Source organism: Ammospiza caudacuta, chromosome 21 (assembly GCF_027887145.1).
Source record: "Ammospiza caudacuta isolate bAmmCau1 chromosome 21, bAmmCau1.pri, whole genome shotgun sequence".
In the NCBI taxonomy this organism is placed as follows: domain Eukaryota; kingdom Metazoa; phylum Chordata; class Aves; order Passeriformes; family Passerellidae; genus Ammospiza; species Ammospiza caudacuta.
Window position 1 is genome coordinate 1862853 of NC_080613.1, and position 27679 is coordinate 1890531.

Genomic DNA, 27679 nt, shown 5'->3' on the forward strand with positions numbered 1-27679 from the left:
AATTACACTTGATAAGGATTCAGGCATGTCATTACTTTGTATTAGTAATAATAACAATAATAAAATCCAAGTACCTTTTGTTGTGAGATACCCTGATCAGGGATTTGTTAAAGAACATTTTATTTCAGAGCTATTTAATTAAATGTAAAAATTAAACTGAAGACAAGAGGCTGTGATTTGTGGGGGGGAAAAGTAACTGGAAGAAGGAGGCACTTGGAGGATCTAAAAAGCGATAAACAACCTAAAAGAAGCACTGAAGAGCAAATTGTCATGTTCAGAGAGAGAAACCTGCCTGGAACCCCCCAGGACAAAAAACAGAGAAGCCAACTGAATAAAATACAACCAGAGAAGGGGGGGAAGCTCCAGAAATGGAGTAAGAAAGTTGAAACAATTACTCCAAAGATGAATTTTAAGTTGTGGTCACTGTCCTCAATCTGTTTCCTCATCCTCTGGGTGCATTCCCTTCCCCAGAGAGCAATGCAGAGGCAGCAGGGACGGGGGCAGGAGCTGGCCTTGCCACCACGCTGGTGCCCCTGTTCTCCTACCCCTCCTGGGTCTGTTCTCCTGCACCTCCACTGCAGAACATTTGTTCTGTCCTGATCTGCGTTTGTGAAGCATTTCACAAACTCCAGCAGTGCCCCAGGGAGCTGTGCCTTGGTCTGCATGGCCTGGGAGCTGGGAATGGCTCAGGAACTGGCTGGAATGGTTCAGATCCTGCATGTGGAGGGGTGGGAGCTGATCCAAGGTGGGTGGGAAGAGGAAGATGATCAAAGGGAAAAGCTTGGATCTCTCTGAATACATCGGGTTTCTCTTAAGCCAGGCTGAATCTTCCCTTTCCAGAACATCTCCCTCACACCTGCCAATGTGTTTTTTAACTTTTAAAATAGTTGGTGCCGCTTCCAAAATGTGTCTGCAACACTTGCAGAAGTGATAGTTTCCCTAATAGGAAAAATGAAGCCCTTCCTGCCTGAATGCTGTCATTAGTAACCCCTCAGTGCCGTGCTGGCCCCCTGATATCCCAGAGCCATTCAGTGTGTACCTGCTGGCTGGAGGCGCTCTCGGAGCCCAGCTGTGGCACTGGCACTAAATGGATCCCAGCCAGCTGGGCTGCTGTGGGCACTAATGGACAGGAACAGCCCCAGCTTTCAGACCCCTGAGTGCTTTTGACAGCTGAGTGACTGAGGCACAGCCAGGCCGCAGCTGGGGGAGAGCAGGGAACGCCTGCGAGAGCTCTCGTGCCTGTCAGTGGTGACAGCCAGCTCTGAACTGCCAACACAGCCAAAGTCATGCCCATCTGAAACCCCACTGAAACGATCAGTGCTGCAGGAAGATTTCTAGGCAGAAAAGTGGAGGAAATGCCACATGAAGGGGTAAACCATGTGGACGGTCCTGCCAAGGAGAGCATTCCAGCATGGCCTGTGAGTGGTACTGGGACAGGGCTTGGAACCCCAACACCAGGGGAGTTATCCTGTGTTACACCTCATTCCTCTCATCAAAACAGTAAACCTGGCTCAGGAATGCAGTTCCATAGAAATACTGGCAGATGTGGCCTTAATACACAGGTTTCTAATTAACACCAACTTTAGTGTCTGTGTGAGCAAAGAGGTCTCTGGGGTCCTTGATCAGGGAACAATTCTGTTCAAGGCCTGGATTGATGGTGTGGTGCAGCTGTGCACAGGGGGCTCAGGATCCAAGAGTTTGGTTCCAAAGCACTTTTAGGAGATCTTCCCAGGGCACAGAGGGCACTCACAGGGCTCCTGGTGATCCATGAGGCTGCCAGGACAGGGTAGGGACTGGAACATCTTCGCCAACCAGCTCCTGACAAAGCAGGAGGAAGAAGCAGAGATGGAAAATACCATGAGGTTATAAGATGTTTTTTTTTTCTTTTTAAAAGTTCCATTGAGAAATTATTCCTGGGATTTGATTTGTTGTCATTCCCACTGGCATTTCTGGGAAATTTTCTTTTTATAAATAAAATATATTTTAAAGTAAAATGTCTTGCTTCTAGGTTTTCTGGTGCAACCCAGTGAAGAACACTGCATAATATCTTTGTAGAAAATAAAGCTCAATTATCTAATAGGCCTTGGATCTGTGCTGCAATTGTAGCAATGGGATGGGTGCCCCGAGCAACAGGAACTGTGCAAATATAGAAAGTGAACAAAGCCACAGAGATTCACCATTTCAAACAAAAACTGCTGCAGTCATCCAGTCACTCATGGAAGGAATATGGTCTGGAGCTGCTGCCTGCTGGAGAGCCTAGAATCAGACAGTCCACAATGGTTTGTGTTGGAAGGGCCATTAAAGCTCAATCCATTTCACCCCTGCCATGGCAGGGACACCTTCTACTATCCCAGGTTGCTCCAACCTGGCCTTGGACACTTCCAGGGATCCAGGAGCAGTCACAGCTGCTCTGGGCACCTGTGCCAGGGCCTGCCCACCCTCCCAGGGAGAAATTTCTGTGCTGCTGTGTTTCTGCTTTCACTTTGAGCCAATTACTCCTTATCCTATGACCACACTTCCTGATAAAGAGTCACTCTTTGATGCTAGGAGGACTTATACAAAAGTAATTAGAAAATATTATCTATATATGTTAGATGTTACTGTTCCAAGAGCCTTTTCCTGTAAGCTGCTGGGAGGCCTGGCTGGCTTTGTGGCCTTTGGCAAGATCCTTCTCTGTCCTTTCACTCCTGTTCCCAGCTGAGTATCCCAGAACAAGCTCCATCTAACATGGGATCCTGCCTCCAGCAGGAAGGCAATCTTGTTAACAGAGAGAGAACACAGCTCCTGGCCCTTGAAGGCAGGCAGGCAGGCAGAGCCCTGAAACTTTGGATTTATTCTTCTTGCTGATGTTGGTTGCTTAGCTACAAATATTCTCAATGCTCATAAAAGCCTCTCTCTATTAGTCCTCACCACAAGGTTTTAAGTCCAGCCACAGTTTATTTTTCTTGAAACCTAGGTGATGAAATTTCTCCATGTGAGCTGGAGAATGCCCTGTTCCCTGTGCAGAGCCTGACAAGTGCTGTGAGCACAAGCAGGAGCAGAGGAGATGTCACCCTCCAGCACCCAAGATGGGCAACAGAGCCCAGCTCTGAAGTAAGAGCACGCTTAAAAAAGGAAGCAGAAAGGGAAGAAAAAAGTAAGAGCCAAGACTGATGAACCAAAGTGAGCCTGCAGCTCAAGCAGAGCTGCTGGCAGCTCGTCCTGTGGAGCTCTGCGAGGCAATGCCTGCAAGTGACGGCTCTGCTCAGCATCTGCTCCCAGGCTAAACCAGCCCGAGGCTCCCGGGCTAATCCAGCCGTGGGCAAACCAGGCAGGATGGGATCAGCTGGTACAAGTCTGGCACAGCATCCCCAGCACATGATGCCGTCCCACAGAGCTCCTCTCCCAGCCCTGCCGTGCGTCCCTCACTGCATGTGGCTGCTGGAAGTGAGAGCGTTCCTTAACCCGAGGAGCACCAGCTCCTTCCCACCCTGCTCTGCCTCTGTGTGAGGGACAGGAAAAGGCCATCAACAGGTGACATGAGTCACTGGGAAACGATGGCCTGGGCTCAGGCAGGGAGAAATAAAATGACTGTGGAACAATTACCTCGTGGAGCTGCCCGGCAGAGAACAAAGGGAGTTGGTCTGGGTAGGAACCCAGGGACAATGGTGGCACCAGCTGTGGGGACAGGGCAGCCAACAGAAATCCAAAGTGGGCTTTTTCCTGCCTGCTGAAATTAGAGAACAATGAGCAAAACCTCTGTGGTAGGAAAGGGAAGCAGCTCAGCAGGAACACACAGCTCTGGCACCCAAGTGCTTCCAGCAGCACCCAGCTCCTCCCAGCCCAAACTGGAATTCTGTAATCCCAAAATTACTGGATAGGAAGGAACAGACATGCACACAGAACTGTGAGTGCTGTCACATTCTGATGACTAAAAGCTGGAAAAGCACCTTTTGGGCTCACAGTGCCTTATGTTTGGTGAGCAGGTAGCAGAGGAACACACTGGGAGTCAAGGGTCTCTTTATCAAACTAATTTTTTAACAAACAACCTTGCAATGATGCCAAGAGAGAGCAGAAAGCTCCCAGTCAGCACTGCTCTGCAATCAGCGATTAATTTGTTGCCCGATGCTTTGCTTGCTGCCCATGACAGAGCTCATAAATCCTCATTTTTATTGATGTCCTGGCTGAGGGGCCATGCTGGAAAGGGCTGCCTTGTGCTGCAGGTGTCCTGGGCAATCACCTTGCAGGATATGACAAACTGCTTAGAGGCTTTTGTAAAGCCTTTTAATCATTTTATCCGTCTAATTCTTGTTTTTATTGTCTTTGCTGTAAATCCATGGCAGCAGCTCAATTTGCATCCTGCTCTTTCTGGGAAATGGAGTGTGAGACCCTCCTATGGCAGCAGGTCAGGGGCTGTCACCCTCAGTGCCACAGCCCCAGCACCACACAGAGCATCTCCAGTGCCACCAGCAAGGTCCCAGTCAGGCCCAGTGGAACTGGGGCCATTCTCTCCCCAGTCCTGGCTGCTGCTGTTACCACAGTGGAGGGAATGACATGAAGAAAAATGGTGCCTGTTTAAAAAAGACAGAAATTTCCTCTATGGTGAAGAGGTGGAAGAAGAAACCAGTGCTGGGGGAAGGGAGACTATTGGAAAAAGTTTCCATCAATGTCTACTGGCCAAGTCTTTAGAAGTATTGAAGTCTGGGTCTTAACAAGTCTTAAAATCTGGGTCTCCAGCACCTAAAACTGTGACTGAACAGAGCAGTGCCTTTACATGTTGGTATCCCAGGTGATACAACTGCAAGTTCTGTGAATGTCTCCTCTCAACACAAGTGACAATTGTATCTTATTAAATCTGTCATCAAATTGCAGCTCTCTGAAACGGTGCAAGTCAAAGAGAAGCAAAGCAGGGGGGTGTTTCTGTACAATACCCAGTGGAGCTGAGGGAGCCCTTTACATAAGAAAGGTGTTATTTCTGCCACTTTGAGCAGAAGGAAACTCAGGGAATTACTGAGAGCTTTCTCATCCCACTCACGATCTTCCCAGCTCCCCCAGGGCACTCCCGGACAGCCTGGGAGTGGCTGGGACAGCAGCAGGCACGGGGCTGTGGCTCAGGGAGCTGGAGCTCCATGCTCAGGGGTCACTGGAGGGAACAGAGACCTCCTGAGGAACTGGGGCTCCCCTTTGTCTCCAGCTCTGCCGCTCCAGTCCCATCTCCCTGTGCCAATATTGGCACTAACAAGGCCACAGGAGGCGGCTCAGCCTCACCAGAGGCTCCTTTATCTCCTCAAGCCCCACAGCAGCTCCAGTCCTGCCCAGGGACACTTCCCACTAATTGCTGTGCAGTGGGAAGGAGGATGGTGCCAGGAGGTGCAAACAGCCTGCAAGGTCACACGTGCCTGGCTGGGCCTCTCCAAAGATCATCCACACCCAACCCTGCTTCATCAGCACTGCTCAAGTCCTGAAGTCATGGCTGGGAATCAAGAGGAAGCAAGGAGAGTCCTATCAGCTTACCTCTGAGCATTAACACAACCATTAATTACCACTTGCTCATCAAGCTACAGCTTAATGAGGACCAATAGAGATGGGGCCATGACCTTTCCTCCCTCCCTTCACACTCCCTTTCTTCCACCCACGCTCTGAGCCATGATCCCTGGTCCTGCCTAGGGTAGATGCTCAGTGTCACTGCTGGGACAACTCACCAGCTGTGACCAGCTCACAAATCTGAATGGGGCTCAAAGCAAGCATTCCCTGCTTTCACTGTATTTAGGTGTTCCTAGTGTAGGTATCACAGAATTCCAGAATATTTTGGGTTGGAAGGGACCTTAAAGTTCATGTTGTTCTAAACCCTTGTCACGGGCAGGGAACCTTTCACCAGACCAGGCTGCTCATATTATTATAAATATGCTTTGTTTTTAAGCTTTGCTGGGATTATTATTTGCTGCATTTATTGGCCAGTGCATGGCTATGAGGGCTAAGAGGGATTCTGCTGCTGTTACTGCAGGTGATACTGGCCACCCTTCAACTTTTGGGGAAAAGGAGATGGGAGGGAAGAAATCTGAAGCCTATTGAGGACACAAGCACTTGGCAGATTTTAATTTGAAATACTTTTTTCCTTTTCAAGCATATCCTTTTCCGCTGGGCTCTGCAAAGAGCAGAGCTGGACAATCGTACGGGAAGCTGGGGGAGCCTAACAATAGAGGAGGAGTGGAGAGGGGAGTGGAACCAGCCTGTCTCCTTGTACTCAAAACGAAACATGATAAAGAAACAAATTGCATAAAGGATGACTAACAAAGACAGCTTTAAAAATCGTTTCAGGGTTAGCCTTCTCAGGTTGACAGCAGGGACAGCAGGAAAGGACATTCGGTTTCACACATTATGTAAGTTTTAGTCCATCTCCCTTTCAAGTTCTCTGTCTGCTCCTACCAGGAATCCAGCCACCCACACTGGCTGCAGACCTCCAGGCACAGCCACTTCTTTCTTTACAATCACACAAATCTTTTACAACAGCTTTGGAAAATCTGTGAATTCTGCCTGGCCCCTCCTCTCCGCTCCCCATGGATGTGAGGGAATTCTTGCCTGGCGTCCGTGCTCCCAATCCATCGAATTCCTTCTGCAGGAGCATCAGGGCCCAGAGCAAGCCCCTTCCCAGCAAACCCTGTCACCACTTGATTCCTGCACGCTCCTGTGTCCCGTGGTGCTGGAGGGAGCACCGGGAGCTGTGTTGGTGATGGAATCCAGAGGGTGGCTCCAGGCACAGCTGCCCTGACCCCCACAGGAAACAGCACAAACATCTGCACCCCCGAACTGCCGGCCAGAGCTCGGCAGAGCTGTGCTCCAGCACTCCAGCCTTTGGAAATCCAGCTCACTGCAAGCTGCCACAGCCCCAGCAGTCCCCACCAGCTGAAATAATGGGCTGGAAAATCTGTTTGCTCCAGATCTGCTCCCTGTCCCTTTTGAAAATGCAGTGTATCAATTCAAAGGATTGTAAAGGTCCAGCTTTTCGAATCTGGATCATCGACTTCCAGAGCAAGCTCCCAGAGGTGCAGGGAACACTTTGTCATTGCAGTGCCATTGCACTTCGGCAGATCCTGGTGAACCACAGAAGAGAAAGGTAAGTGGAAAACTACCAGGCACTTACCCAAGCCTCCACGGGACAGGGAAATAAGATCAGGACAGAGGAGTAAGATCAGGAGAGAAAAGCAATGCTGAGGTCCCCAGCAAAGTCAGCTGCTCCGGGAGCAGAGCGAGTCCATGCCTGGCTCCCTCACCCGGCTGGCGCTGCCCGCTTTGGGTCCAGCTGGAGCCGCTCGCAGGCTCCGGGACTGCGGGACTTCCTCTGCAGCTGATAGCGGGGCTCTGGAAGTAAACTGACTGCTGCCCTTTGTGAGGGGAGGAGGGGGCTGGGAAGCTCAGCCCCTTCCCTTGCTTTGTAATTCAAACCCTTCCTCGAGGCTCAGTGTTTTGGAGGAGAGGCATCTGCTCCAGCCCCGTCCCTGCTGCCCCGGAGCTCACACCGGTGCTGGCGGCCGGCCAGGTTCGCAGAATGGAGTTTACATGACAAAGCAGCTCCTTCCTAATTAAACTTCATCCAGCACTTTTCTGTCTCATACATAATTAGCGCAGAACAACAAACATAGAGGTAGGAAGGGAGAGTTTGAGTGCGGGTTGCTCTGTCTGCACCTCTGATTAATTTTCAGATTTCCTCTTTATTTATGCAGTAACTATCTCCCATCACTTCCAAAACATTCCGTATCCACCATCCCTGCTGGGGGCACTTGGCCTGATGCCACTGCCAAAGACTGGGCAGGGCTGGGAGGAGGGATTGGAGGATGGATTCAAGCAGGGATGGGAGCAGGGATGGGAGCAGGGATGGAGCAGGGATGGAGGAGGGATGGAGCAGGGATGGAGCAGGGATGGAGGAGGGATGGAGGAGGGATGGAGCAGGGATGGAGGAGGGATGGAGCAGGGATGGAGGAAGGATGCTGCTTGTGTCAGAGCAGAGCACATTCCCAAACCCTCCCGGACACGGTGCTGCTCCCAAAGCCTGTCAGTGCAGTGTCAGCATCTTTCCATAGGCAGCTGCACCAGGATGGGGCAGCTCTGATCTTTATTACCTCCTGAAGGCAGCTAATCTTTAAAGCTCAAACCATAACTGCTGTCAGCTTAGCTCGCAGCCTCCTTCTATTGGTATTTACAAGTTACATTTTAAATTGTAAAGAAGTCCAGGCACATGGGAGTTTGTCCACAAACCAGACAGAGGGAAACTAAAGCACATTCTCCTCAAATCTGCCTGAAATCTAAACTTTTATTATTAGCCATCCCCAGTGTGATAATAAACTCTAGTCCCTGACAGCAACATATGGATCTCATCTCCACTGAAGTCCAATATTGCAGTAATCCACAGTGACCTGGTAAACAGGCTCAATCCAACAGATTTTACTTCACCCTGTCAATGAGAAAGTTCTGGTATATGACAGAAATAAAAGAAAAAAAACCTGGAATATTTTGTTTCATTTCCCACAACCCCCTAGGACTCGCAAATGTGTGTGTCTGTATTGTTCTAAAACACAAGGAGCTTGCTTTTCTTCTAATTACACTGGTTTGAAGTAATTATTCTCATTTTTTCTCCGTGTACATGAGCACATCAAAATAGGAATTGACCCACTATCAAATATTCCCTGTTTTAGGAATTATTCCAGCTGCTTGTAACACTGAAGGTCCATGAGAGCCTGGGAGAATGTATCCACATGCAGGCTTATCTCTTCATTTCAGACCATTCATCATTCCTTGCCTGGAAGCAACAGTTAATTTCCAACAACTCAATGTCAAGATGGCAGTTTAAATCCTCTTGAGGATTGCCCCAGGAGAAGATTTTGTCCCAGTTCTTTTGCAGCCACTGTAGAGTCAGCCTCTTTTGATGTCACTCAGTTTTAGAGTGTGATAGAAATAAAGAAAGAGTGAAGATCTGCTGGTCACCATCCCAACCCAAGGAAGGATCATCTCTCCAGAGCCTTCTCTTGTGATTTCAATAGGGACAGAAATTAAGAGTTAGAATGGTTTGGGTTGGAAGGGACCGTAAAGATCACCCATCTCCATCCCTCCTGCCTTGCTCAGAGACACCTCCCACTATCCAGAAAGGAGAAATACAACCTGTCAGAAAATGCTGCATGTCATGGAGAGGCTTTCCCAGGGTTACCATTTTCTCTGGATATAGATTAGCACAACTCTTGCACAAAGGAGGAGATACTTCCGACTCAGAGTGGAGGAGAAGGACCTGAGCCAACCCCAACAGACTGGACCTTTCTGAAAAGGCCACATCACAACCAGACCTGTCCCCCAGACCTCCCAAACAGCAACTCTGATAAAATCCCCACAAAGAACCCTCAGAGCAGAGCAGAGTCCTGACATGCCCTTCTCCCCTCTTCTGTCTCTTACATTTATTTGGATTCAGCTTTATCTCTCCATTTTAAGGACTCTCTCAGCACATTTTATTGGTATCAGTGGCCCTTTTACCAAGGACAATCTGCATTGAACATTTTGGGAAGCAATGATTTAAGAAGCTGCAGGTAGCATGGCAGAGTGGCTGTCGAGCCATCTCTGGAAATCAGAAGGTGTCTAAAGAGGGTGTTTACAAGCAGAACGCTGCTAAAAGTCTGCCTTGGTTGCAGATAACAAGGCTGAGACAATGACAAATTTCCTTCCCCTGGCAGCCAAGAGCAGCTCCCCGTGATTGCCTTGCCGTGTTTACCCAGGATGCTGGGAGAGAGCAGGCACCAAATCTGCAATTAATTGGCAGTTTGCAAGAGCATATTGCCTAAAGATAAACAGAGTGGGTGATCGTGTCGTATGGAAAACGGCTGAGTGCTGCAGATGTAGTGTTGACCCAGTTTAAAAAAAAAAGAAGTTTTTTTGTTCTCTTGGAAAATAAATGTACTGAAATGAATACTTTTTTTCTTTTTGCATGGTCCCTCTGGCCTTTGAATATTTTGTGTACGTAAGCCATTCCAGGTTCTTTCTTAATCTGGAAGGACATAGTAAATTATGAATTAGCTGAAAAGTTTTCCTGCTGACATCAGAGGAGCAGGAGGTACACTGTGACACAGAGTTAATGGCTTCACTCTTCACAGAGGGGGCTTTGTGAGCAGCAGAAGACACGACTGGATCGAAGTGGGAATCGGGTGATGTGGACAGGAACAGAACTGCCCATTCCCAGCTCCAGTGGATGTGGAGATCAGGTCCAGAGGGGGGAATGGTTTTTCACAGAATCACAGAATGGTTTGGGGTGGAAGGGACACCTCCCACTATCCCAGCTTGCTCCAAGCCCTGTCCAGCCCAGCCTTGGACACTTCCAAGGCTGGGGCAGCCACAGCTTCAGGGAGGATCTGCACCAGGATCAGGGGCCTGGCAAATGGAGAGTGCTGTGAGTGGGAGGGACAGGCTCTGGTTTCTAAATACAGACATTGTCAGACAAAAAGGCACAAAGATGACATGAAATCCAGAGTCAGGGAAGGAAGAAGATACAGGAGAAGACTGCTGAGGAGCTCAGGATAGGATACATACTATGGAAAATGTGCTGAGGCTGGAAAAGGAAGGGGAAAAGCAACCTGAACGTGATGCTGGTGGAGCTGGGAAGCTGGAAAGCCACAAGAAGGGATATCTGTGACACCATCAGGGCAGCAGCACAAAAGCTGTGGATCAAGTGCGAGGCACAAATGCTAAAGAGAGAAGCTCTCACTTTCAGGAGAAGGAATTCATTAGGAGCAAAGTCCTCCATGCAGAATTTCAGCCTGAATGTTCTGCAGCTCCATGCACAGCAGCAGCAGGCAATGAAAATCAGTGCCCTCACAGGACAAAAGGACACTCTCCCCTCTCCTTTTTTATATTCAGTGCTATAAAACTCAAGCTCAAAGCATGTGACAGATCTCTCACTTCATTTTACTGCAACCACACTGACCTTAGCAGCACTGGCCAGATCCAACAGGAAAACAAGTCACAACCTGGCAACTTCTGTGCAGGAATAATGCACTGAGATTGTATCTGGCCTGGCCAACGTGATGACACCAAAATGCCTTTACAGGAATTCCTGATCCCATGGGAGATTGCTACAGCAGGCTTGGACTTGTTGTGTTGCTGGATCCTCTCCCTGTGCCAGGCTCTGAACAGAGTGGATGGGGTGCACTGCACACTCCACAGGTGAGGACCTTCCTCCTTCTACAGCGAGGTGATTCCAGGTGAATTCTTCATGCAGGACTCAATCCAGATTTCCTTTGCATTCCCCCAAAGGCCAGGCCTCAAGGAGGAATTGGAACACCAACATAGGAGCTTGGTGTTTCAGAAGCATGGCAAAAATTCAGCAGCTTTTTAAAAAATCTTTTTCTTTTAGATCAAAGTTTCTGTATTTGGGTACCTAAAATTAGCTAGCAAAATAAGTGACATTTTATTCAGAGATGCAAAATTTCCATTGATTTTAATGGATTCAGCATTCCAGAAAACTAGGCCACTTATTTATGTACCTACATAAGCATTTGAATCCCTAACTTGAAGGAGCCAAGTTTGTAAATGATGACCTTATGTTTTAAAAATCATGAGACAACTCTGCATGCATCAGTCTGTTATTCCCTTTATTTCTGTCAGCAAGGCTCATTCAGAGGTAGATTTAAGCTGTAAAATGTGCCTTTAAAGTTTCCTGCAATAAGGTCTCCTCTATTTAGCAAAACACTTAGGCACAGCTTCATGTCTTCCTGAAGAGAAGCACTTGAGTGAATCAAGGCTAACAGCTTCCTCACAGCCCTCCTTGAGATGAGGAACCAATCTCTGTCTCCCCACAGAAAATTGCTGATCCTGATGGGAATGGCTCAGCAGCCTTGAAGACTCTTTCTGCCTCATCACTTTGCCCTAGGAACAGCCTAACATTGCACAGTTCTTGGGTCTACAAAGCACAGCAAGGTAACAACACCAAAAAAACCCTCCACAGGTGTTCCAGGCCAGGTTGGATGGGGCTTAGAGCAACCTGGGACCATGGAAGGTTCCCTGCCCAGGCAGGGGCTGGCTGAGCTTTAGGGTTCCTTCCAGCCCAAAGCATTCTGTGGTTCCAGGATTGTGCAGGATGGGTGTTTTGGGCAGGGCTGGGTGGAGGGAGGGAAGGGGCAGCCAGAAGCAGCCAAACCCCAAGCAGGAGGTGTCCCTGGGGAGGGCAGGTGTAAAGCAGTGAGGCACCATCCCTTGGCTGATGCAAACCTCAACCTGTTCCTCACCTTGTACCTTTCTGTGTTAATCCAGTGCCACTGTGCCCCTCAGTAAACTGCCATGTGGCTGCTTAAGGAAAGAGCTGTATAATTTACCTCTGATTGTTTCAAACACTTGGCAGGCAACAATAGATAAAAACTGACAGGACCTTCACAGTTAACAATGCAACCTAATGAAGTGAAATACTGCTCAGAGAAATATTGTGACAGGTATCCATGGATTCAAATAAAGGAAAAGACGTGGTGGGGTAGATTGGGCTCTGCAGTCCTTCAGCCCTGACTGTGAAGAGAAATCACCAGATCTTCCTTCCCTCTGCCTCAATTGTGTCAGGCTGGTTTGGTTACACAGCACTGAATGCAAGCTTGTGAAAGCACAGAAGTTAAAGAATTTCCCAGAGAGGAGCTAAAATGAGTTGAGCTCCATTCTGCCACATTTTCACATTCCTGCAGCTGTTTCCAGCAGGAGTTCACCACTGGAATGAAACGGTCCATGGGAGGGAAGCAATGGGGGAAAGCCCTGAACGTGGGCAAAGGCAGGAGCAGGAGTGAGCAGCCAGCAGGAGCATTTGTGTGCAGGCGCTCACAGGGCCAGCGCTGCAGAGCTGGGCTGGGGGCTCTGGCCCTGCTCACTCCTGAGGGCTCTGCCAGGACATGGAACCCCGGGAGGAAGAGTTACTGCCCCTACACACAGCCACAGGCACTTTCTATTTCCCTTCATCTCACAAATTGCAGCTCGGAGCCTGAATTATTCAGAGCAGACTCCAGTGACAGCTCCTTGGAGCAGGGGGACACAGATGGCTGCGGTTCCCCTGCGCAGGCGTATCCAGGGCTCTGCCTGGACAATCAGCACCGTTTGTTAATCAGGCAGGAGGCAGCCAGGTGCAGCACACCGTGCTGGGAACCAGCCCCTCTCCTCCCTGCAGAGGATGCTGGGGTGAGCTGCACCCCTGTCCTGGCAGGGGACAGACCCAGCATGGACTGGGCTGGTTATCTGTGGTGTCACCCACTGCCTGGGCTAAAATGACATTAGAGACTCCAAGGTTAATGACCAAAAGCTCTGTCAGGGAGCTGCTCCCTGCTGTGATTTCCTGTAGGCAGGTATGATTGTGTCAGTGTGCTGTGAGGAGGCTCTGTGCAGAGAGCAGGATCAATAGCCTGATGATAAATATATCTATATCATCTATATCTACACACTGCTGATTGTGACACAGCCCTGGTCACAACAATGTTTCTGCTGCTTGGTCTCCCTCCATGCTGCCAGCCTCATTCTGCCTTGGCCACAATGGAGAGAGACATGAGGCTGCGGCCTTCCCAAAAAATCACAGGCAAACAGAGCATCCGGACTTTGAGGCAAGTTAAACACTGGGAACTAATTTGGTTTCCATGGTGAAGGACTGAGAAGTTTCACTTACCCCAGGAAGAACGGGAGGTTTCCATTTGCTGGCCTCAGGTAAAAGTATAAAGAAAATTACATCTGGATGGGAGTGGAGACAACTGACTGGGAGAAAACTACAGGAGAAAATGAAGGGGGAAATGGTGCAGCTCAGCAGCACTGCCTGAGTAACACCAGTGATGCACCCTGGCCAAATTTTTGTTATTACCTGTCCAACTCTTTTACACAACTCAATAAAGGACACCCTGACCTGTGGTGGGAATGTGCTCCAGCAGCTCTGAGGAAACAAACAGGCAAATCCCTGGAAAGGCAGGAGAATGGGAATTGTGGTGTGTGGAGCCACACAGGCCCAGGCAGGGCTCAGAATCCCAGGGACAGATTCTCTGTTTCCATCAGGGACAGATTCTCTGCTTCCATGGCCACGCTCTCCCTCTGCACACAGTGAGTTTATCTGCTCTGGACAAACCCAGAGAGGGAGCATTTTAAAAAGCATCTGGTCTGCTCTCAGCATTCCCTCCCAGCACCAGGATGCAGCATTCCCCAAAAATTTAAGCTAAAGCTGTTCAAGGGAATGTGAGACGTGCCAGGCTCTGTATTTCTAATGGGAGCTGACACTGCCAGCACTGGAAATCAGATGGGAAGAAGTCCTCAGACAAGGAGACTGATTAAAAAACATAACTGACAATGGCAAATAGCTTAAAGGATTTAAACCCCCCAAAATTAAAACCATCCTCAACCCAAAAATAAAACACACAGAAAATCTTTACTTTTATGCAAGTCAAAGTTAATTTAAAGGCAAGGCAATACTCTAAAGGTCACATGGATCTTTCATGTATCCATATACCTGATAGTCACAGCTCTGTTTCCAAACTACGCTTGAAATTAATTTAAAATTTACTGATGTTTCTGAACTCATTAAACTGGAACTTCACAGGAGAAGGCAAATAGGGGCAGCTGGATCAGATCACACACCATTTTCTGGGGGGCAAGAGGGAAGCATCCTCCTGCCTGGAGCACTGCAAAGATACCAGGAAGCCTTTGGAGCAGCTGCCCCTCTCCCTGCCCCAGGGACCTGCACCCAGGCACCAAAGGCTCAGATGTGTCTCCAGTGCCAGGTCCAGCCCCCACTGCCCCCAATTCCCTGCATGGCACAAACGTTCCCACCAGGAATGGCACCAGTTTTGTCTTTCAGCGTGTTGCTCTCTCTGGGTTAAGCAGAACTTATGTTCCATTCACAGAAGAAAATCACTGTCTGTGTGAGAAAACACACGGCAGGCTCGAGTGTGACACTGCTGTTACCACACCCCAGCAAAGATGAAAGAAACAATAATAATAGTAACCAAAAGTTTAAAAACATCTCTGTGCATATTTCACTATGACAGAGATTTGCATGTTCATCTCCAAAACTGGGTGAAAAGAGTCTTAAAATATTGGTTTTGCTATTTTAACTGTAAATACAGGAAGCTTTTTCTGTCTCTACCTACTCAATGACACCATTTCCAGACTTTTTTTTCTACATTTTTGCTACACAGAAAGGGGAAAAATAAAAGTAAGAAAATAAATAAATTCCTGGCTTTCAAGTAGCGAAAACTCAAAGTAGTCAAAGTTATATAACAATCCTATGAAAGTGGGGGAAGTTATTAGCATGGAGTGAATCAGAGGAGGTTCTGGAAAAGCTGCACAGGGCAAGTGCCCCGAGCTGTGGCTGGAACCAGGGACAGCATTGAGAGGCAATCTCTCTGAACCAACATCTTTGAAGGCTGCAAACAACCTGGACGTTCAGTTTGGTGACTCACAGCTTGTGGCAGCCCATAAAGACCTTTGTGTGATTAATCTCTCAGATCCAGCCCCAAAATCCAAGTTTGAAAGGCCCCTGGGGAATGAATGCCCCAAGCTGCCCCTCGTGCAGCTGTGCCAGAGCTGCCTGGCGTCACCCAGGGCACTGTCACCCCCAGGAGGGGCAGGGGCTGCTCCAGGCAGGAGCTGGGAGGGATCAGGGCTCTGGACCATCCCCTGCCCTGCACCCAGCCCTGCAGTTTGCTGCAGCCACCACAACACAATCCACCAGTCCTCCGGATGTCATTAAGAAATACTAAATGTCATTAATAAATGCTAAATGAAACCACTTGGAAAGAGGGAGAAAAATTCTATCTCCAATGTTTTGGAGCACATTAAGAAACCAATAGCAGCTGCAGGACTGAAAGGAAAGTCTGAGGGGCTGAGCTTTGGGGAACAGCAGCTTTGCAGTGTCACACAGAGGGGCTTGCTGGCACTCCTGCTTCACTAACAGGCCTTGTTTCACTGGGATGAGGGTGGAAGAAATCTGCTTCCCATCAGTTTTCCTGTGTTTGGGCTGTGGGAAGTGTTATTTCTTAGAGGATGAGGCAGTTTATTGGCCAGGGATATTTCCAGTGTATTTATTTTGTTGTTGTTGTGAATTTGGATTAGAGGCATCTCAGTCCTCCCCACAATTGCTGGCAGCATGCTGTAAAGATATGATTAATTAAAGTGTGACTATGAATCCACTCAGAGGCTTAGAGTTTTCCTCCTGCTAAGACTAAATAGAGAAAGGGCCACTTAACAAAGTTCAGACCTTGAAGCAGATTTCAAAGTACACTCAGTTTAGCTCAGCAGTTTAGCTCAGCACAACAAGGAGGTTCAACCTTCAATATTTAAAAGCTGTGAGCCCTCAGAGAGAAGAGACTTCTGCTTCTGGTCCAATCCCAAACACAGAAATAAACAAATAAGAGATAAATAACCAAGCCCTGCTCAGAAAGGCCTCCAGCAGCACAGCAGAAATTCCTTGCTCACCTGGGGGACCCCTCCTTAGCCTGGGTGACATTTTTACCTTTGCAGGCAGCTCAGCCATGGAACACAGGCAGTCCTGAGGTTTGAGATTAAAACAACACATTCTGGCTCTTGCTCTGCAAGAAGCCACTGGAAATCCTAGAAGACCTTCAAAACTGAGCAGTGTAGTACTTGAAAAGGAGACACAGCTTGACTAAATTGAAAAATCTGAATTTCCTAACATGGACTTAAAAGGTGCTACTGAATCTTTAATGACTGCAAGACAGAGTTGGCTCAATCTGAGCAGGGCTCAAGGTCTCCTTTTGAAGAAGTCAAACTTAAAAAAAAAAAAAAAAAAGAAAAATGTCTGCTACATTCTAAGGTCACAAAGGGTTCCATGAAACTCAGCATCTCTCCCAACTCTGAGTTCCTAAATGACAGTCACTGGTGAATCAGGAGCACCCACTTCAACCGAGCATAATTAGCTGGGGAAGGAAAACACAGCAGCCTGAAAGAGTCCTTCTCTAACAAGAGCTTGTGAGGGGCAGTGTGCTGCAGAAACAGATGGAAAATGGGGCTATTTATTTATTTCAAGAGCACAGAATTCCTATTCATTAAGTGTTACTTTTGAGCAGTTTGGCACCCACAGTTTCTGACCGATGGATGGCTCAGAGGGACAGCTAGAGAGGGGGAGCACAGGTTTTGTTGCTTTCTGGTATCCATGGGGTCACTCCCAGCCCCCTTTTCCAAGCTCTCACAATAATTTCCCACCACCAGTATTAACTTCAGCCCGCACAGTCAGTTCCTCTGCATCACTAATTCTGTTTTAGACAAGAACTCTGGTCTTCTGTTTTAGACAAGACAAGGCTACAGTGAAGCACTCAACAGATGAGCTGTTAGGCAGAGCTGTAAATTTAGATGGTGCAAGACCAAAAATATAAATTTAAATATTTAAAGTTTGGATGAGGGCAAAAAAATAGATAAACTCTTTGAAAGAATAGCCATTACTAGAGATTATAAATCTGCATGCTAATTTATGTGGTTACTATTGACATTTTCTTTCTAATTCAGCTTTTAGCCCTTTTCTTGCATGCAGATAAATTTTAGTTAAGAGCATTGTGATGTGCAGAAGGCTTAATCCAACAGGAACCCCCTAATATGCAATTTAAGGATCTCAGGTTCATTAACAGCCCTAGGAGCAGCTTGTTTAACAGATTATTTCATGGGGCTGAGTCCATCTGAGACATTGGGGACAGGAACTGCCTTCCCACAGCCACCCTTTGGAATGTCCAGGTTCCTGTGGGGATGGAGCTCCTTTCAAGGGCATTCTCCACCCTCAGTCCATTGCTGGACAGGTAAAAACTGCAGAATCCTGGAGAGGTCTGTTTCCCAGAGATCCCAGCAGGATCTGTCCTCTCTGCAGGCATTTTGATAAGAAAATGAAATGAATACCCAAACACTCTGCTCCTCATCAACCATCGATTCACCTACTGGCAGTTTCAGTAATAAATTAGATCAATGTAATTATTGTGTGTGCACACAGATGTCAAATCACAATCACTATGATCAGATCAGCTGGGTGTTTCCTAGAAAAACATATTTATCCATATTTGGGAGAGCAGAGAAGGTTCATCTGCCCATCCAGAACCCGAAAGAGACAAACTTCCCAATGAGGTTTTGACACTGTTTCATGGACTAAATCCTGAAAACAATTTACTCTGGGAAACAAACACATTATTTTTCTAGTTCTGTGCTCTACCCAACCACTTCCTCTTCAATAGATCTAATTATGAGAAAGGCCAAAAATCCCCCAAACTCTGCAGCTTTCAATGTCCTGGAAGAAGTCAATATTGTGTGGGCACAACGCCCATCTCTGGTGTTGACAGGCAGCAGCTGAGCTGACACAGAGACCCCCAAAGGAAAGCACCAAGATCCCCAGAGAACAAACCCTGTCCCCATGCCAGGACACCCCCAGGCATCCTCCCCAGCTCTCAGACCCCCCTGGGAAGCAGAAGGGACCTGTTGGCTGCTTGACTCCTCCAGCACATCCTCCAGGAAGGGCAGGGCAGGGTAGGGCAGGGCAGCTCTCCGTGCCTCTCCAGGCAGCCTGCTCCAAGTGACACTGGGGGCAGGCAGGTGCAGTCCCAGGGCCTGGGTGCTGCATCTCCCCACCTTGTCTCCTGTTTACCTCTCAATTATCCACCTTAAATTCTTCCACCTCCCCGTGCTGACGCCTCGGAAGCGCAGGTTATGAAATGCAGCTCTGTTATCTGTCAGCGACCCAGATAAGAGCCCTGCCTGTGCTCCACGCTCCTGCAGCAGCTCAGGAACTCATCCTCACCCAGGCAGAGCTGCTCCCTGGGCTGTGCCTGTGCTGCCAGGGCTGTGCTCAGATCACACACCGGGGCCTCGTCAGAGCAGCAGCCACCAGGGCCCGAGCCTACTTTGCTGCCTCCAATTGAGCTTGTTAACCATTCCCAAAAATGAGTATATTTTAATTACTGTTTTCTGAGAATTGGGATTATTTTCCTTCTAAATATATTCGTCTGATTATCTCCAGGATGAAATTCATTTGGTTAATTACCATCTTTTTAATTTGTTTAAGACTGTGTTTCAGTTTCCTGTGCTGTAACACCTCCCTGCCAGCTCTGCCTGCATTTATTCAGTGTCTGACAGATTCCCATCTCAGGGAGCAAACAGAAGGTTTCCATAAAAAACATGCAGAGCCCCCAGCCTTGCAGGCAGCCTGTGATGCCACCTGAAATCCAGGGGAAGGAGGAGCAGAATTCAAACATGGGACGCTCTCAGCCTCCAGTTCCACTCCAATCCCTGCACTCACTCCAAGCCCTCCTGGCAGACACCCCCTCATGTAACATCTCATTCATCAGCCAAACCACAGCAGTTTGTACCTGGATCATTCTGTTGTCATCTTATTACTACCCCAAAACAGCAACAGACAAATTCCAATTTCATTACCAAGATCTTGATTCCAGTCACTGATGCATTTACTGGAAGAACCCAAACATAATTTTATTTCCAGTTTCCTAGACTGTCCCAATAATAAAAAATAAAACCTTCCATGGGTAATGCAAACAAGACCAATGGAGACATGGGAGAAATTTCAGATATTCTTAAGCCAATAGAAACCCCAGCCAAAGGGAAAGGTCATGGCACCCAGTTAAATTATGGACATAGCCTTGAAGAGCAGGAACACCAGGAGAGCATCCAAAAGCCTGGGAAAAGATGTTTACATGGAGAACAGTGTCAGTCCCAGCTGGTGGACATGGCCCTCGCTCTCCCCAGGCTGATCCCACCCCAGGGAATTTTGCAGGGGTTTTGCACAGCAGCTCAGAGGCTCTCCCAGGGCTGCCTGGAGCCCCTGGCTGCCCCAGCCTCAGCTGCACCCACGTTTCTGTTCCATGCCAACACATTTCCATCTTGCTCAGAAAGCTGTTTGTCCCTTAACAGGGCACATTTTCCAACCAGCTTTGTTGTTCTGCAAATTATGGGCTTTAAAGAATTAATGGTGGAATATAAATCAATTTAGTTCACTGAGAGTGTGTGTATTTTATGTGGTAGAGGTTTTCAAAGAAAAGTAATTAGTTGATTTGGCATTTTAATCTTCAGAAAAATAAAGAAGCTATTTTTCTCCTAAGAGGATGTGTTTGAACACATAAACATATGCTGCATTTTCTGAAACTATATTAAGAAATATTATTTATTGGTTAGATGTGACTGATAAGTGTTGCTATTGTCTCAGGAAGATTCTTTGTAATAAAGATTTCACTACAGGGACTGCATTTCACTTTCCAAAATGCCTGACCAGAGGTTTAAAAAAAAACAAAACAGAGAGGTCCAGTTTGTTTCTCTGCCAGGTCTGTCCCTTTCCCAGGGATGCTCTTTTCTCCAGGTGGCCCCTCCTGTGTTCTGTGGAGATCCCATGGCCACAGGGCTGACCTCTCCCAGCAGCTCATCCCTCCACAGCTGTACCAGCACATCTGGCCACGTCCATGAGCAGCAGACAGGACCAGGGAGGCTCAGATGCTGCTCTGGAGCCTGTGTGTGTGTCGGGAGCAGCTCAGGCAGAGCTGGGCTGATGGAGAGCAGCAGCCCCCTCCCGGGGACTGTTGCGTAAGATCCTCTGCTTTGCATTTTGTTCTCTCCCTGGCTGCAGCCCGGCTGTCTGAAGCCAAAGGGCTGTTTGTGCTCTGTGAGAGAATGAGCCTGTCCCACTGCTGAGTGTCATTTGCCCTCTCCATGTGTGTGCCACACAAAGAAAGGGTTCCACCTTCTTCCCTTGGCTGAATTTCCCACATTAACACCCTGGGTGTGTTCAGCAGAGCCAAAGCAAAGGCAGCCAGCCACGCATCTGAGTTTGCTTTGCCCCTGCTCCCCCAGAACAACTCATTTAACAGCAGCACAGCAATTAGAAAATCGATATTCCATTCAGACATGACTGTTTGGGCTGCAGCATTGCTGAAGGAACTTCTCTGGCAGCCTCATCTTTGCCTGGACAAAGGATAAGGCAGGAAGGACACTGTGCTGTTGGGAGATCTGATTGATTTAGGATGATTTCTCTTAGAGCCCACACGGTATTTGCAGACTGTTTCAGGTACAGGCAGTGTGGAGATGACATTCTCCTAATAAGCAGCTCTGTGCCAGGAGTGTGCATATAAATACAGCTGCAGAGAAATGCAAGCTTGCTTTCTTGTTTAATATCACACCACCCACCTGAATAAAACAGAACCTGACACATGTCATAAGGAATTACTGGAAGAATGCAAGGCCCTTAGGCACCAGAGCCCCATTTGTATTCCAGTCGTATTAACCAAAAATAAAATAAATAAGTAACAATCACATCTTTGCCATGAAAGGATTTTCCAGCCATTCAAGCACTTACTACGAGGCTGCTACACATTCCTGTGCTGGAAGTGCACGGGCAGCAAAGGGGAGGGAAACAGAGACAAAGCAAAGAGCAGAAATCACAGTGGAGAAATTAGTGAGATTTGCTGCTTTGGAGTTCATGCTGGAAGGCTCAGCCTGGCCCAGATCAGCCCAACTCAGCCTGGCCCAGCTCAGCTCAGCCCAGCCTGGCCCAGCCCTGCTGTCTTCCCCGAATTCTATAATTAGTATCAGTGATTATTCCAGCAGGATTCAGAACCCTGCCCATCTGCAGAGTGCAGGGTGGGAGCAGCCTGCTTTGTGTTCATGTTATTTAAAATAAGAACAGTAATTGCCAATTGTTGTGGTGGAAAACCACTCCCTTATGGAGTCAGGCATGATGGAGAGCTCTGTGTGGGCTCCACCTTTCCCAGCCACTAGGGAGAGTGGGAAAGCAAAAATTCCCCAAACTCTGAGCAAACCCACCCACCTTCCCCAGAAAAGTGAAAATCAGATCCATGGTTACTAAATTAAGGAGCAGGAACTCCTTCTGCAGGGAACACAAGCGCTGAAAGCCGTCCAACACAGGCTCCATCCCACATAGCAGTCCCTGGTTTGTTTGCCTGTGTGTGCTGTTGTGTAAGCCATAATTATGCAATCTCACAGTTTAGCACTGAGGACATTCCCAGCTTGTTCCAGCTCGGCAGCAGTAGCTCATGGCCATAAATGAAAAGCCAGACTTTTCCCACAAATCTACTGACATGGAATAATGTGACCTCTGGTAGCACGGAAAAGGGCAGTGCAAAGATGAGCTCTGGGAAAAGGGGGCACTGCTGGCCAAAATTACCAGCACTGGACTTCAGTTAATGCAGAATGAAGCCAGCCATGGCAGGGACATGTGGAACCTTTACACTGGTTCTGATGAGGTTTCTCTGAACTGGATGCCCTGGCACAGCAAAGTGGGAGATCTGTGACCTCAGGAGCAGCACAACAAACAGCACAACACAGAGAGACACTGCTCTGAGAGAAAACATTTCCCAGTGCACTTCCTGATGGAAATGGTAGATAAAATCCCTGGACAAAACAGCCCATCCTCAGTCATCAGCACAAACTGCTGCATTTTCATGACTTTTTCTGGGTCATTAGTCACCCAAGTAATTTTTCAACAAAAAATGAAGATTTCCCAGTTGACTTTTTCAGGCAAAATGAGTCTGATTTTGAAGATTCACAAATAGCTGTAAATAATGGTCAGATGCCAGGAACAGCTGTAATCACTGTTTCAAACTATTTTATCACTTTCAAACTATTTTATCTCCAGAGGTATCCAATGGGTTTTGAAGATCCCTTTGTGTTATCTCAATTTTAGAGCTGAACACAGTTAGGAGGAGTCACTTCCTCCAACGTATGGCACTGACACCCAAGTGTTGTTCTTTAAGTCCCAAACACCAGGAGCACAAATCAAACTGAATCCCGTGCTCTTTATGCACTGACATTTACAGACAGAAAAACGTGTCAGAGGAATAAAGTGTCCACAGAAGCACTGAGGGCTGAGTGATGCCTTCACAGCTTATCAGGGACAGGGTGGTGGTTTCACCAGGAAATCCAAGTGCCAAGATGCAGGTGATGGAGCACAGGAGCTCTGGGAGCTCTGACACTGCTCCAGCCCGGGGCTCACTGCAGCGCTGACAATGCCCAAGGAGGGTAATGGGCTGGGAGGCATCAGGGGCTGTGGAATTATCACAGAATTCCAGGCTGGGTTGGGCTGGGAGGGACCTGAAAGCTCATCCAGTGCCACCCCTGCCATGGCAGGGACACCTCCCACTGTCCCAGGCTGCTCCAAGCCCTCCAGCCGGGCCCTGGGCACTGCCAGGGATCCAAGGCACCCTGTGCTGGGATATCCCCACTCTTACACCTCCCCATATCCCATCTAACCCTGTGCTCTGTCAGCCATTCCCTCTTGTTCCATCACTTGTAAAAATCCCTCTCTTAAATGTTTAAGGGAACTTGATATTTCCAAAACCTTCAGACTTACAATTGGACTGGTGGAATTATTTAGGTCAAGTCATGCTTTGCATGTTAATTTGAAAAAATAATCAAATCTAACGTGAGTTTCAGAACACCAATGCCAGGACAGCCAGCCCAGGAAATTATTGATGAGCTTTCAGAGAGGACTGAAGCAATTAAGAGTCACTTCTGGTTGCCTGAAAGCAGCTTGGTGACCTGAGTCCAGCTGTGAGGCAGAAAGAGGAGTTCCCTGAGCTGTCCTTCAGGGCCACATTCACACACAGGCTGTTTTTTTTTTTCCCATTTCCAGAAGCTGTTATTGGAAAATGTCACCATTCATTGCTGAGGTTCCCAGGATGCAGCAGCTCTCATTACACCTAAGCCCTCTCAGCACAAAGTAGCCACAGATAACCTGGATGTCTTTGCTGCAGCTGCTGTTCCAGAGGCTGCACTCCCATCCCGTGGGGGGATTCCCATCATTACTGGCTCTGTTATTTTATATCTCATTGCTCTGTGTAATGCTGACTCCAGATCCCTTCATTTGGACAAAAGGATGTGTTCCTCTGACACCAGCAGGGATGAGGAGTCTCAGGGATGGGAAGGGATGCTGGAGGAAAGGCAGCAGCTCATGATGTGCCTGGGCTGAGGGAATGGAGCCCTGGAGCCTCTGTCCCCAAGGGAGCCCTGAACCTCTGTCCCTGTTGCTCACAGATGCGCAGAACAGACCTGCCAGTGCTTTCAAGGTGTGGAAAAGATGTTTTTTCCAAAAAGATGTTTTTTTCCAACAACATAATACTGTGCATGAGCAAACACACTGAGTAGGGAATGGGTCAAAGTGATAAAAACCGTGGAAAACAATTCAAGTTTAGCTGGAAAAGACAAGGAGACACAAATGACACATAGTAGAATCAGGAATGAATTGCCTGCTTCTATTTACTGTCTTTTCTAAAATGGCCAAGGAATAGGTAAGAAAGATGAAAGATAAAGGACTTTATTAGATTAAAAACTCTCAGTGCTATAAATTTTGTATCAGACAGTGTCTGTCTGTGGCACTCATAGATAGGAGATGTAATTGAGACCAAAAACTTCACACCACTCAAACAGGATTATTGTTATTTTTTAAGACAATGGAACTTTTTTTGCTGTTCAGAAGAGAGAACAAAGCTCCCAAGGCAGGGAATAACAGGGAGCTGGCCCTGGCTCCTGGGCCACCCCTTGGACATGCTGGAATGTCTGTGCTCCTCCCTCCCTGCTGTCAGTGTGTACCTGAGGGTGTGTGCAGACCCTGCTGCTGTGTGAGGTTGGGACTGTGATTAACAAAGCGAGGGAGAGCCTCAACATGAGTGACTTTATCTAACGAGGGTGAGACACCCCGTGCAGAGAGAGCTGCAGCTATAAAGGCATCAAGGCAAACTTCTCTCAAGTGTGTGTCAGAGCAGGTACAAGGAGGCCGTGATAATGAAAAAAAAGACAAATAATTCTCTGCCCTTTTCTTGCAGGCTTCACTCAAGGACTAGAATTGCTCTGTGAATACATATCACAGGGCTGCCAACAGACTTGGGAGGCAGCAGTGTTATACAAAGATCATAAGCCATGCTTAAGAGATGAGAGTTAAAAAAGAATCCAATGCTGCAGTCAGCTGATGATTTTTCCTATCTTATATCTTCTGTTAGAACATGTTTAAACAGAATCAAAATTATTACCTGCTCTGTAGGGCTCAAATGCCCGTGTAAATGAAGCTGGGAGCAACTAGTTAAAGGAAGAAGGATTGAGGAGATTAATGTGAGCTACACTCACTTCCCTAGATGGCTCAGAGAGCTTATAACAGAACTGGGATGCTGGAAAGCAATTAAAAGAACTAACTTAAATAAATCTCTAGTGCTGAAGGTTTGCCAGCATATACCTCTAAATTCTCCTCTGATGCAACCAGGCCCCTTCCTCCAGGGATGTTCTAACAAGCTCTCAGACATCAGGATAATTATTGCAAAGTGTGACCCAGACTGTGGTTACTGGTATAATCAAAAAAACCCTCGAGGTTTCTAAATTAGACACAGTCTCCTGGTGGAGCAGAGCTCCCAACTCTTGGTAACTCTTGTAATGACAAAACTTCCACTGCCACTGGCTGTGAGTGGGACAGCCCTGCTGGGCTGGGGTGACCTTGGGGCTGCTCACCCTGATGGGTTTCCCTTCTCCCAGAGAGGATTCCTGGCAAGGAGCACACTCCAGGAGTGGCAAGGGGAGAGATAAGGGCTCACAGAACGTCCTGAGCTGGAAGGGACCCACAAGGATCATCCAGTCCAACCCTGGCCCTGCACAGACACCCCAACAATCCCACCCTGTGTGTGAGGGCAGTGTCCAAACACTCCTGGAGCTCTGGCAGCCCTGGGGCTGTGCCCATTCCCTGGGGAGCCTGTTCAGTGCCCCACCACCCTGTGGGGGAAGAACCTTTCCTGAAATCCAGCCTAAATCTTCCCTTCCTTAGTGCCACTCCCTGAGGATGGAGAGAGACAACATCTAAACGCTGCTGTTGCGAGGGGGGGATGTGGCTGGTGAAGCCCCTGCTCCAGCAGACCAGGGACTGCTGTTCCCTCACACCATTTCCTAAGCACAACATGTTCCCCTGATATTTCAACTTCTCAAGCTGAGTATTTCATCCCTTGGGGAAGCTTAAGGACTGCAGTGGGTTTGCTGGTTTCTGGTGCACGGGGAACTTCCACTGCTGGGATGTAAATCCTTGCTTGGTGCTAACACACAATCTCCAATTTAGCAAACAGGGAGCAAGGGAAGGAATGAAACACTAATTGCAATCCAAATTGCTCCATCTTCCATCCACCCCCTGCCAGCCCTGCTCCCTATCCATAAGGTCTGAGTGATGATCAGTGAATAATTAATTCAGAGGAGCTGGAGAGGTTCCTGCAGAGCCTCTGTGGATGAATATCCTGTCCAGGGACAGCACTGGGAGCCTTGGGGTGCCCTGCAAGGCACCCCTGCACGTGGCCCTGTGTCACTCACTGATGCACCTCCTTGGACAGGCCCTGGCTCACCCACAGGGCACTGCACAAACAGCTCCCACTGCCACCCTCCCTGGGAGCACTGGGAAAGGCAGGAGATGCCACAATCCAGGGCAATCACAAACATTGCCACGTCATGAGAGAAACCGTTCACATCCTGGTGGCACCTGGCCCTGCTGGGTGCCCAGGCAGAGGATAAACACCAGACTAAAGATGAGCAACAACAGCCCTGGGCCTTTCATTCCAATCCTCAGAGCCAGGCACTGGTAAAAACTCTGCTCTCACCAAAAGAATTTAACATACAAATCCTTCTCTCTCGGTCTCCCTGGGTTCCCATCATCTAAAGTGCTACTATATAGCAACAAACACATCCCTAATGGAACAAATCTCCCCACACAGCCAGGACAGCAAAATATTAATAATTCAAGGTACATAGAGCTGAGTTATGGAAATCATTTGGGATCTGCTGCAGGCCTGCTCTGCACAGGGATTCCTGCAGAGAGGAGCACTGGGGGCTGGGATGGGCACGTGGGAAATCCCCCTGCTCTGGGGCAGCTCAATCCCAGAGACATCTGTAAATGTGAGCAAAGGGCACAGCCTGATGGAACAGCTCTGGCTCTCTAATTCCTACTGCATTTCCATCCTTTGGAATGAGGGAATGCCACCCCCCTGCACATTATCAATCACACACAAGGCATGCACAGCCCATTCTCATATAATTACTTATATAACACACGTGGATTAAAGCTAAATTCATATTTCTGGCTTTGGTTCAAATCAGTTCAGTATTTTAAAACAAATTACATTTTAATTCCAGCTAAAATGCATTGGTTTAATTCAATTAAAATCAGTTTTTTTTCTTTTATTTTTCATCACACAGGATTTGAACTGTGTGGAAGAGAGCCCAAGTGAGACATTCTGTAGTTGTACTGGAGATTTGGATTGTAAACACTGCCAACCAGATAAGCATCATGATATCACTATCATGAGATACCCATAGGTGAACTCCTTCAAATCTCACTAATAACCATTTCAGAGGCACTATAGCCTAAGGTTTTATTAAAGAACATGGTAAGGAGGAAGCATATTTTTTCCTCAGTCTGGTTTTTCCTTGTCTCTGAGCTGATGGATGAACCTGACAGAGTTATTTGGTATTCACAAGTCCTGAGCATCATTACAGGCAGGGCTCTGTACAAGTCAGAGCCAGCAGTGAGCCCCAGCTGCTGCCTCCAGCTACAATCAGTGATTTCAGGGCCTGAGCACTGCAATAGGAGCTGGGATAACAAGGAACACACGTCAGACATCGGCGTCTCCCAGCCCTGAACAAAGGCTTGGACCCTTCCCCACCTCACTTCCATGCTCACTTGCAACTCTTT

General features: G+C 47.9%; 1 protein-coding gene across 4 annotated transcripts in view; it reads right to left on the minus strand.

Moving 5' to 3' along the window:
- DAB2IP (DAB2 interacting protein) overlaps window positions 1–27679 on the minus strand; it is a 154732-nt gene that overhangs the window by 58879 nt on the left and 68174 nt on the right. Inside the window, exon 1 of one of the 4 annotated variants that reach the window (XM_058818143.1) lies at window positions 7121–7261. The exons of the other annotated variants lie outside the window; for them this stretch is intronic. The gene's annotated coding sequence lies outside the window, so the exon portion shown is untranslated. Of the gene's footprint in view, window positions 1–7120; window positions 7262–27679 lie in introns of those variants that run through there. 4 annotated transcript variants of the gene reach the window in all.